We start from the raw sequence: 12,860 nt of genomic DNA, 5'->3' as shown, positions 1-12,860 counted from the left end.
GCTTTAGCAGGATTCTTGGGATCATCATCACGCTGCAGGATGAAGTGTCGAATTCGTTTGGAAGCATTTTCTTGAACTTGAGCAGATAATATACTTCTGTACACTTCGGAAATCATTCTGCTGCTGCTATCAACAATTACATCATCAATGAAAGCGAGTGAGCCAGTACATGTGGCAGCCGTTTGTGCCCGAACCATCACAGCCCCATGGCCAGGTTTCACAGATGAGGTGGTATGCTTTGGATCTTGGGCAGTTCCTTTTGGCCTGCACACTTTGCTCTTTTCATCACTCTGACACAAGTGAATCTTGGTCTCATCTGTCCACAAGACCTTTTTCCAAAACTCTGCAGGCTCTTTTAAGTACTTTTTAGCAAACTGTAATCTGGCCATCCTGTTTTTTTTCCTAATTAGCGGTTTGCATCTTGCAGTGGAGCCCCTGTAGTTCTGTTTGTGAGGTCTTCTATGGAACAGCAATCACTGACACATCCATACCGGTCTCCTGAAGAGTGTTTCTGATCTATTGGACAGGTGTTTGGGGGTTTTTCTTCATTATGGTGAGAATTCTTCAGTCATCAACTGTAGAGGTCTTCCTTGCAATTACTGAGCTCAGCAGTGCTTAATCATCTTCTTAATGATGTTCCAAACAGTTGACTTTGATTAGCCTAAGTTCTCAGCCTCATAATGACTTACTTGACTTTCATTGGTACAACTCGGGTCCTCATGTTGACAAACACCAATCAAATGCTATCAAAAGCCTGGACTGAAAGCTCTTAAGCCTGTAAGTAAACACACCTGGCAGATCAAAAACACCTGTGAGGTGATTTTTTCCAAACCTACGGTGCCCTGAAATTTTGCAATTTCATGTTTATAAAAATACCCATTTATAGACGTTGAAAATCTACACTTTAATGATGTTAAATATTTGATTACAAATACGGAGTCAAATTGGGAAAATATAGGTCTTTGTCCCAAACATTATGGAGCTCGCTGTACACACACACACACACACATACATAATACTTATCTATAGAATGAAAAAACTTTCTGCTGCCAAAAAAATGTATGCATCAAAACATAATCTGGGTTTTCCCATGAAATCTAATTATCTGATAACATATCAGAGGTTCAGCTGTTGCACATCAGATGTTCTGGTTCTGCAGTAATGAATATTTGCTGAACTTGCATTCCCGAAGGTCTTCTCAGGTGTACACATTATTTTCTGAGTGGTTCAGTCCATATACAGTGCGGTGAAAAGGTATTTGCCCCCTTCCTGATTTCCTCTTATTGTATATTATTGCTCTGAATGTCTCCAGTCATGAGACAAAATGCAATGGGCAACAGAGTAAACTCAAAACACATTTTTAAAATGATTTATTTTATTTAATGAAAAAGGTTATCAAACAATAATAAGAAATAATTTAAAATATGTTCTGTGTTTACTTGGGTTCATTTGTCTAAAGATATGGAACCATTCCGCGTGACAAATATGCAATATTGGAGAAAATCAGGAAGGGGTCAAATACGTTTTCATGACACTATACATATTCCCACACCGTGTCGAATAGCACTTTCTGAATTGGAATAGCACTTTTTCCCATCTCTGTAACCCTCACAGCTTTTCCTTTGTCTGAATGAAGAAATAATACCCAAGGAGGATGGACTGTCTGCTGTCCTTTCAAATAAATCTGAATCCTTTCCGTGACATTGGTTGCCTGATGTCATCTAAGGACTGGTGTGGGTGCAGGCTTTTTTTTTTTTTTTTGTGAGCACAACACCAGACTCCTCTAATCAAATAATTAACTTGAATCTTGAATCAAGAGCTTGATTGGTTTAAGCAGACTTTAAGCACCAACAGGTAAGATTGGCCACCCCTGGTCTGAAAGGTAGCTGTTAATGCAATTATTGTTAACGGTGTAACTGTACTTGTGGGGACGAGTCATGCTCCCTGTTGAGTAAGCGGCTGATTAATTCTGTTAAGAACTGTCTGAACCATTGATTGCAGAATTTCTGAAGCGTTTCACAACTCTCAATTTCAGGATCCAGCTATTAATAGTCTATCAAACTGTGCAATCAAGCTCAGATGGAGCAAAACACAGAAGAATGTCTTATGCTCCTGGACCAGAGGGGCCTACCCCTAGTCTGTGCCACTCTCGTCAGTATCAACCTATTAGAAGTCTTCCTCCTCTGGTAGATTGCCCTGTCAGTGGTTGATTGGAGAGTGAAATGCTAATCCAAGGGTGTGCAACCCTGGTCTTGGACAACTGCAAGGCCTGCTGATTTTCATCGTTACACAGCAATTTTCGAAACAAGTCATTTGATTTTGTTGTTTTTGATGTTTGGGGAACACAGGAACCGGGAGGCCCTGAAGCTGTCCAGGGCCAGGGTTGGCCACCTTTGTGCCAGGCCAGGGGTTTGCAACCTTGGTCCTGGAGAGTAATATGCTCCGTTGGTTTCTGTTTTCAACTTAAAATCAACGCCCAGTTCAGACCCAAGTACCCTCAGGCTCTGTGGCTCTTCGGGACAACCGTTGGCCGGCCACCTTTATGCCAGACTCTTATGGTGAGTGTTGACCCTCAGGAGAGATTTACCGCCGGCTCTGAAGGTCTGGGCTACGTGCACCCCTGCTGTCCAACCTCTTTCACCCTGTAGCATCTCTCCCTTCTTCAGCCCTCCCCCAAAAGCCCCCTGGACACTGAACACCGTACTGTTGGCTAATACTTCAGCCCTATTCGACCAGTGCAGGATAAACCTGGCCATCCAGCACGCTCCATGGTTATGTTCAGCTGTATTGCATGCAGACCAGTATCTTCCAGAGATTGAATTCAGGCTTGTTCAACCTCTGGAAGATACTGACGTGCATCTTTTTGTAAATGGTGTGAAACAGAAGAAAGGATTCATTAATTTACTGATTGACTGGTTTGTTGGTTGGTTCATTGATTTAGTTAAATACCAGTCAGAATGTTGTACATCTGCTCAGGGAACAGTAAATACGGTAATGGATCAGAGTCACAAATACCGACAGAATGCTAATCAGAAGCTAATTAGTTCTTGAATTCAAGGCTTTTCAGTTGGTTTGTGCGAGAAAAATAAAATCCACAATCCTTTGACCTTGTCCAGGGCCCCTCAACCCTGGTCCTGGAGGGCCCCTGGGTCTTTGTTTTCCATTTAAAATCAGCAGCTGGGAAACCAGGGAAGACGAGTTATCTGTGTAATTGGCTCTTACGGTTAATTAAATAATGAGTAACAGTGATATTCAGCAGATCCTATGGCTCTCTAGGACCCTTGCATTAGGAGGCAAAACACAACTGCTCCTTCACCGCAATCCTCAGACTGTCTGCAAAGGAATACTCTGTGTCCTCTCTTTCAAGGTGTGCAATTGCATGGTGGGGCACGTACTTTACTGGAAGGTTTGAGCGTCTTTCTCAGTCCTCTTTCTTGCTGGCTGCATCCCTAGCTTTCATAGATTTCTGCATTGACATAACTGAAAAAAGTGTGGAATTTCCCTGGAATGCCATAGTCCTGAGGAGTTCATTTAACAGGCTAAACACTGACTTAAAAATGACCCCATATTGAAATCACACATGTGGAATATTAACGTGCATGTATTCTAATGAGGCAAAATAAATTATGCATTTGTTTATATGGGTCTTATGAATACCAATAAAAAAATTAACACCATAGAGAAGTCAATTTACATTGGGAAATGATTTTAGTCTTTTTCAGTGAAGCAAAAAGATTGGGATCCCTTAAAGTTTGGGCTTTGACCCCATCACTGTGCTCCGAGATCACGGAGCGAGCGCGACCGTGCAGCGCCACGTGCCCCAGCTGTTGAGTAATTGGCTCTGTCTGAAAGCCCGCTGACTGCCCGCTAAAGCACATGGCTCCCTGTCTAAGGATACCAGGCTAGGACACGTGGCTATAAGCCTGTCGCTAAGTTGCAGGATAGATACTGCTCACGTCCCTTTCTGTCCGACAGCACGTGCAGTCGAACTGACGCGTCACAGTTCAAGCTGAGTTCCGCCCACCAGAGACATAGCCGGGGGATTTTGGGGTTTGAACCTGTTCTGGAGTTTATCGGTCCGGGTCGGAATTTCAGACTTCTGCCCACTGCTTAAATCTTTATTTTAAATATCTGACTTGGACATTCGATCACCGTAGTATAATGCAGTGTTGCATTAGAATTTGCTTATGAGTAGGCCTGCTTGCTATTTCCACAATCTGTGAAAACGGTGTTTCAATTTTACTTAACAGCAGTGCTGGTAGCATCATAATTAAATTTATATGACTGTGATTTTGCACACAGTAAAAAAAATGCTGTTGTGGTTGAAGTACTATGGAACAATTTCCTTTGTTCCATTATTAAAAGCTTTGTTTTGGTTGTTGTCTGCTATAGACAATATGAGAAACAGAGCTTAAAGATCTAAATAAAAATAAAAAGAATGTGAAAATCCTAGCATAACGATTATTTCACCTTAAGTGACAGTTACTTCAGCAAAGTGCAAAGTTACTTCACTGCTTTCTGTGTTACCCAGAATTACCAAACCAAGCACTGTTGTCAGTACGATATCACTGTCTGAAACACTGCAGGGGAGTGCAGTGTTAGCTTAGCCAGTGACCAGTATGCTGCATTTAGAACGAGAAGCATGAATGCTTCAGAACTCTGCAGGCAAATGGAAGGAGAGCTCCTCAAACAATGCTGGTGCAACTTTTAGCCCAGAAACAGCAGTGAAACTCAAACAGACCAGTGCTTGAAGCCATCCATGCAACCATTGGATTGATCAAGATAACAGATGCCATTGGTGTCACAAAATAGCTTGTATAGTACCTCCCATTTTTGAGTTTGATGCCCACAATGATGAAAGCTTGCATCATCAGGTGGATCCAATTAATGTTTCATGGCTTTTCATGGAACTACAAGGTACATGTTCTGACAATATATACAAAATTAGTAAATACTATGCAGCCATTTACTGCAAAATAAGCCTTGGACTCAGAAACAGGTGCCCCTAACACACGAGTTATCCCTGTACAAGCAGTGCACTGGGATGTTGGACTTACCCCAGAGAAATCAAACTTTCCAAAGAAGGCAAACTTCCCTTGTCCTTTGGCCCCCTGGAGTGGGACTGAGGCCTCACTCTGACCTTCTCTGTTTTGGTTCCTTTCTCCTCTATATTTAAGTGGGAATGGTCTCCTGGGATGGTTCCGGCATGTTCCGTGGGAGCTGCTAACGTAGCAGACGACACAGAGGTTCCCTGAGCACGTTCCTCTCCTCCTGAACCTTGTGGTGCACTTGCGCCTCCCCCCAACCCCATCCCGTAACAGGAAGAGCCTTAAAATCGGACTGTGGTCTAAGTTGGGTGGGATGCATCCTCTCATCCTGATTAGGGGAGATTTGCGGAGGAGATTAATGCAGCCGTCCCTCGCTACATGCAGAGATCAGAAAACCGCCACTCTCAAAAGGAGCGCCAGAGGGCGTAAAGTAGAACTGCTTTAACGTACATTTATTTAATGAGGGGCGGCAGCTGAGAGCTTAATTCCCATTTGAAGCGGTGACCTGGGGAATTATGCTGGATAGGGAGGGTAAGGGACTGTGTAGCCAATCAGCTAGCAGGGGTGGGGAGTGAGGAGAGCCAGTTAGAGAGAATTTGAACAAGACTCAAGAAGTGCCATGGGATCTTTAATGACCACATAGAGCCAGGGCCTTGGTTTAACTTCTCATCCCAGGGGTGGTACCATGAGCTCAAACCTGGTTTAAGACAGAGTTGCTGTCACAACATAATATGTTAGTTTGTATCAAACACTAGACATTATGTCAACTGTTATTTGATACTATAATGTTATTTTATGCATGCTGAAATTTTTAACATTGTATGTAAATTACTGTTTGCCTAACATAGGCCTACAGATAGAACCTAGTTGTTCCACTGATGCAGCTGCTGACTATTGTGCATTGTTCCTGTTTAACTACATTAAAGTGATAACCCAGCCCAATCCTGCTGAACTTTAGCTGTTTGACATGAGAAGGGTACATGGTGGCATGGCTGCAGGCTAATTAACTAGGAACAGGTGTAGGTTTTGCACTCCAAAGACAAGTCTTCTTTTCATTATGTATTATTGATTAAAGAAGGCACTTCAGTAAGAGCAAGGCAGATGGTTTGGCATTCAGACTGTCCTCAGTGCAAAGTGTCCGTCTGTACCCTCCCTACATACTGGTGGCTCATTGGAGGCAGGTGTTGCATTTGTACAATTAGTGTTCAAATGAACATGAGACTGTGATTAAAATTTAGTGATACAATATTTCAAGCACGGAATAATATGAAAGAATACTATTTCACCAGTTTGGTAGATATATGCATCTGCTGTTGAATAGCAATTAAACACATTTCAAAAACTTTTTGAAAGTGTGGTAAAACAAACTGTGCTTTTCTTGCAACCAGAATTCCCCTGCAATTATGATTAATGGGGCAAAGTCATTTGGTTGACGTGTACTGTATACAATCCATAATCTAATCAAAAATTTTGATCTTTTTTTGTTATCCATCCATTATCTATACCTGCTTATCCTGGGCAGGGTCGCGTGGGGTGCTGGAGCCTATCCCAGCATGCACTGGGTGAGAGGAAGGAATATACCCTGGACAGGGCGTTGTAACTCTTTCTATCAATAAGGCTGGTTTTTGAAGTTTGCTTCCAAATACCCATCTTCCTCTGGTATCCAGGCTAATGCCCATATTCAATTAACTAACAGTTCACATTTTCCAGAATAATGGACCCATCCCTCAAACTTTACTGCAGTGGAGATTGACTGGAGTAGCTGGTGTGGTCCTGCTTAATGCAGCTTCAACATACCCTTCATGTGCTTCTTTATGTAGACTCAGTCTTGGTTCTGGTCCCCGGGTCTTCAGGCTCCAGGTCCTTGGGACTGCTGTAACCTGTGAGGATGGTGGAGCTAATGTCTTAGCCAAGCACAGAGTGTAATCCACCATCACTTGCTGCAGGACGCCCATGTCCAGATGTGCTAAAGCCCCAGGACTATCACGGGCCTCCCTGCAATTACCTCATGTGGATTCAAATATGTGGTTTTATCAGTTGGTACTCTCAGTACCATGAGAGCCACAGAAAGTGCTGCGACCCATGCCAGTCCACTGTCAGCCGAAAATACGACCTGTGATTTTGTTTTTCAAGGTCCTGCTCGTGCGTTTTACCGAACCCGATGACTGTGGATGGTACGGGCAATGAAACGCTCCATGAATTCCCGGAGATTCGCACTTTGGTTTCTCTGTTTCGCTGGTGAAGTGTGTGCCCGGAATCACCGTCTCTTCTGCAGGGGATTCCTCGGTGAGGAACGCAGCCATTCAGAATTCTAACGACCGCGTCCGCCGATGCAGATGTTGTTAGGTTTGCTTCTGCCCGCCTTGAAAAATGATCAGTGATTTCCCTGGACATGTTTCCTTCTTTCTACCAGTACAAAGAGACCAATGAACTCAGTTTTAATTTCTTCACATTGTCCTTCAAGGAAGGGCTGGGGTCTAATGGAATTTTTGTGACAGTTCTGCTATTGGTCTATGCACCCGCTTCATAGTTCACAGTATGTTTAGGGTTTTTGGGAAAAGCCTCAAAAGTCTTTTACCCGCCCACCTGGTCTTGATACATAATTGATAAATTTTTTTGATACAGTTGGCTTTTTTTTGCTCCAGATGGTGTCAGAAAGCTCTTCTCAGTGGATGTGGTAACGCAGCATTCCACAGATTTTGAAATGTGTTGTGTTCCAAAGATGCAGCATTTTACGGGCTAGCACGACCACTGCCTCTGTGCCTATATGCTACTAAAATCATGTACCCCACCAAAAGCAAATCGGTGCAAATGGTAGCAAATGGTCATTTCTCTTGCCTAATTTGCATGTTTCCGTGAGATCTACCAGTTCTCAAGCACAGGTGACTTCCCATTTTGTCCAGTGAGCCTGTGTCACGCCTTGGACCCTCCCATTATGGCTGCTACAGCATGAGGGCAAAACACAACTTTATTTTGAATCATAACAATTGAAGATGTGGGCTGTATGACCAGAAGAACTGCTTGTTCTACCCTAACATGCTGACATTCCCTGGGCAAATGTGTCCAAACTTGTGTCATTTCCCTCCATGTTCTTGCAGCAAGATATTAGACGTGAATCCATTTTGTTATATGCATGTGAAATTCTCTGTTTGTATTAGGGATACCCCAAGCTTTACTTTGAGTTTTTAGCATACTGGAAGCTAATTCATTTCTCCAAGCGAAAGTGTCTATGCCTACAGGGTTTCCTAGTCGGCTGTGTGACCACAGTTAATATTAAAGAATCTTTGTACCTTCCTTTGCCCGTTTACTGTTGTGGAACATGGACAGTTTAGGTGAGTTTGAGCTCAGTCCTGAATCAGACTTTGCTGGCCGTGTTATTATTTCAGCTGTTACTTATGGTCTGAATTCCACTACTAATTGCTGCTTTAGCTGCACATCCACTGTCCCATAGTTACCTTCAGATAGATCCCAGAATATTTCAGCGAACCCATCACCTTTCCCCGGGCTCTTGCAAAATCCGATGATTTTATGATTGATTGCGGCCAAGCTGCAATGCTATCTGCACCACGGCCCTCGAGGCGCGTTTAGCATCTTCGTATTGTCTAGTTTTAATTTCCAAATCTGTTTGGATGACTCTTAACGGGAACAAGAAGACAGCCCCGAGCTTCACGTGATAATTTGGCCCTGCACACAAGCCGTGTTTCATGTGGGTGCAATTTAGTACAACTGTCTAATTCTCTGATACTGCTCCAGAACTTTTCAGGATTAAGGTCGTTTACTGACTTGCAGCAGCACGTTGTGTCCTGGGTGTCCAAGGCACACCCACATTTTAATTTGTATGCCTAAAAATTGGGGGTCCCTCAATCTGTACAATCTGTCGTTTGCTGACAGGGGATTATACACCAGTTCCACCTCTGAATCATCGAGCGCCTTGTGTGTATCAGTCAATACGCATTATGTCTTATGATTTTCCTTTGTCAATCTTTTGACAGATGCATTTTGATGTGTGGCTAAAAGTAAACCTGCTACATGTATTCTCGTACTCGGTTTTGCTGTTGTTCCACGTGTGTAAAGTTTTAATGACAACAGTTCGGGTGGGAATTTTACTGTCAGTCGGCCAGTCTGGTGAAATGTACTTCTGAGTTCACCTCTTCATCACAATCCTTATGAAACTGATTGGCTAATGATAGAGCCACGCACGGTTGACATTTTTCATCACCGGCATTGTTCTTCTCAGGGTCTTCTGAAGGTTGTGGTCTCACCATGGTTACGACTGTGTGCACAGAGCCCCTTCACATCATGAGCGTTCTCGGTGACTCACTGCCCTCCCCCGCATGCCTTCCTGGTCTGGGACCGAGGAATGTCTTCCCAGTGTGACACCAAGGAATGCCTTCCCAGGGCAGTACGGGACCGAGGGACTCCCAGGTACGGAACAGAGGGACCTTGAGGGACTCCCAGGTACGGACCCGAGGGATATGTAGGGATGATCGTTTGAATCTTTACAGTAGCCTCATTTCTCCAGCAATATTAATATGTTCTTTTATCCGAAAACTTACAACCAGATGGCTCGCTGACCACCGGAGAGTCTTCGCCAAGTGCAGTCGGAAAGAATGTAGGAAAACATGACCACCTTATTTCTATACCGCTCGGGCAGCCATCCGGAGTGTAGCTGGAGAGGAACTCCAGATGAGGGCGAATAGCTGGACCCTGTTCGTCACGCCAAGTGTGCTTAAAAAAGCATACAGGGTGCAAGTATTCCGAGTACCTTTTAACTCCTACACAATTGGGGAACACATGGGGACTTGGGGGCTTGGAGAACTCAATATAATCAGTCAACTTCAGAATCAATTCCACAGTACTTTAAAAATCTACTTTTCATGATACACATTTGGCTGTTACAATATTTGCACACAAGATGGCGGCATCACACACCAGACAAGATGCGTTTTCTGCAGAAGGCAGTTCATCTCAGTCTGACAAACTAGCAGGTCACTGTCACTATCAATATACAGCTATGATCTGATTATTACATAAATGAATCAAAGATGTAATCGTTTTCTCACTGATTTTGATTACATGTACAAGCCGTTGGACAGTGACACATTTTGAGTTGTTTTGGAAGACACCCCAGCGTCTGGAGATGGCTGCGGGTTGCAGACTTCAGGCAGTAATTGAATGTAAAGGATTTACAACCAAACAAAATATGACGACTTTCATTAAGATTTTTAACTTGTCCAGTTACTTTTGGTCCTCTGAAATTCCCCCTGATTGGCCAGATGAGTAACTTCAATTTAGCGATTTAGAGTAGCAATATCAATGCACTGCACCATATGGTCCGTTTTTGTGTCTGTATCACAAATGATAAAATGTATACAAAAGGATAATTAAAATAATCATTGCCCTTGTCAACAGAACAGAAGTGGTAGAAACAGATGCTAGCTGTGCTGCATTAGCCAAGTGATCATTTTATAACGTGAGTTACTGAAAATGTAAATGGGAGTCCTGTTAATATTGCAGAGTAGAGTGGCAAATCAGTAAAGCCGTCCATGTAAAGACTGAAAGATTTTCTTTAAAATAATGGGAAACCTGTTGCACAGGGAACATGTCTCTTATGCATGTTCAAACCTGCTACACACACACTTCACTGTAGCTTTAAATGCCAGCATACAGTATTGTGCAAAAGTCTGAGATCACCCTTTCTTTTATTTACTTTCCAGAGAAGACATTCTTTAAGTGCAAGTCATTTATTTTCAGTGTCAGAAAATAATGTAGCAAACTTATATTTAACAAAAGTTACACAAAAACCTTCAACAACTATGTACAATATCATATCTTTCAGTGTTTAGTGTGTCCACCCTTTGTCTTCATTACAGCTTGCATTCTTTTCGGGAGTCTTGCTTTGAGTTTTTCGAAAAAATTAAGGGATATTTTTGCTTCTTATAAACACCTCCAAAGTTCAGTCTTAGGAATTGGCTGAATGTTCTGCTTCATTTGATCCAAGTAATCCCAAAAACATTAAGTGATGAGGCCTGGACTCTGGGGTGGCCAGTCCATTGAGAACACCAGCAACTTGATGATCTTAGTGTGCTTGGGGTCATTACCTTCCTGTAGAATGAATTTAGATTTGATATCGTATGTGGTGGTGGAGGCTCTTCTAAAATTTGATATTAAATATATGTTTCTTGCATTATTGTCTGACACTGAAAACAAAATTGCACTGTATGGCTGATTTTACTGGAAATTAAATAATTTCTGAATGTAACTGGGGAAACGTGACTAGTGTGCGTTCTGCCTTTCTGTTTGGCTTTGGCAACTACACACAAGGTCGGCAGCCATCTTGGGAAAGCCGCCCTTAGGCTTGGACTGCGCAGGAGTCACGGGCCCGTCCCGGAGGCGCAGATCTCCACCGAGGCGTTTGGAGGGGGGCTGGGGGGCTGGGGGGCTGGAGGGCTGGAGGGCCTGGAGCTATGTTTAGTAACAACAGGCAGTTTTACAACAGCCATGTGCTCAACTAATATTAGACTCTTGGCTCTAACTGCCGCAGCGGTGCTTGGCCCTGGCTTGCTGGGGCTTAACCAGCACTATTTTCAAACCAGGTCTTTTTTTTCCCCTTTTCCTTTACAATGACATACTTGCGCGCGCACACACACACACACACACACGTACACAAACACACATTCATATATGCATTCATGAATATTTTTGCGCATGCACTCACACTCACTAAGACACATATACACAACTAAATTCAGACATGCATGCATGTGCTCACACATATATACACACAAGCACATACATTAACACTCAGGCACATGCACAAAGGTCACATGCATACACAAATATATACAAGCATTCATGCATGCATAAACATTCAAACAAGCACACACTTTCACACATGGACGTGCGGACACACAGACACATATAAAACAGTCTCACATACGCACACACGCAAACGTGCTCTGAATAAATCTGTCAGCAAAACATTTCTGTGACAGATGATGATTATCGGAACAGCATCTAGTGCAGGAGTCCAAGCCAAGTCTGCCTGTCGTGGGACACTTTGGCAGAAGACCCCGCAATCAAGCTGAAATATCTCATATTCCCCATTAATGCCCTCAGTTCCTCCCAGCAGTGAACCATACACTGCCAGTTAGCATCAGTAAGGGATACACACACGCACTGCAAGGACCGTAATGCGCACACAAACCAAACTCATTCACACTAACACGCACCAAACACATTCTCACACATACAAAATAACCATATAGCCCATAACACATATACACACACACACACACACACACACACAACCCAACTACGTCATGCGTATCTCAGACATACTTACATATGGACACGCATGCATGCGTTGTGAAACACACAAACTACATCAACTACCAGACCAAACGCGGATACAAACGTATGTTATGGGACACGATTGACAGCTCCCTGATGTAGGTGTTCTGTCTTGTCCCAGGATTCCAAGAGACAGTTTGGGACAGAACACTCCATCTGACTGAGGGAGGGAGAGAAGGCAGGAGTGGAGAAGGGCAGGGAAGGGAGGAGGAAAGCCAAAATGAAGATTTTAGGAGAGAGAGATAAGAGCGGGGAGGGGAGTCAAGTAGAAGGGAGGGAGGAAGAGAGAAGGGGGATGGAAGGAGAGAGGTGTAAGGGGGCGGGGGGCGGACAAGGGGGGCGGAGGTGACATCAGATAGCCAATGAGAGAGCAGGCAGGAGAATTTGGGAGGGTGGGCTGCTGATCCTAACAGCAGTTTGAGGAGAAAAGAGAAAATTAAAGCGGCGCGAGAAGAGGGA

The sequence above is a fragment of the Anguilla rostrata genome, chromosome 13, assembly GCF_018555375.3.
Source record: "Anguilla rostrata isolate EN2019 chromosome 13, ASM1855537v3, whole genome shotgun sequence".
Classification (NCBI taxonomy): Eukaryota; Metazoa; Chordata; class Actinopteri; order Anguilliformes; family Anguillidae; genus Anguilla; species Anguilla rostrata.
This window is presented reverse-complemented; position numbering follows the sequence as displayed.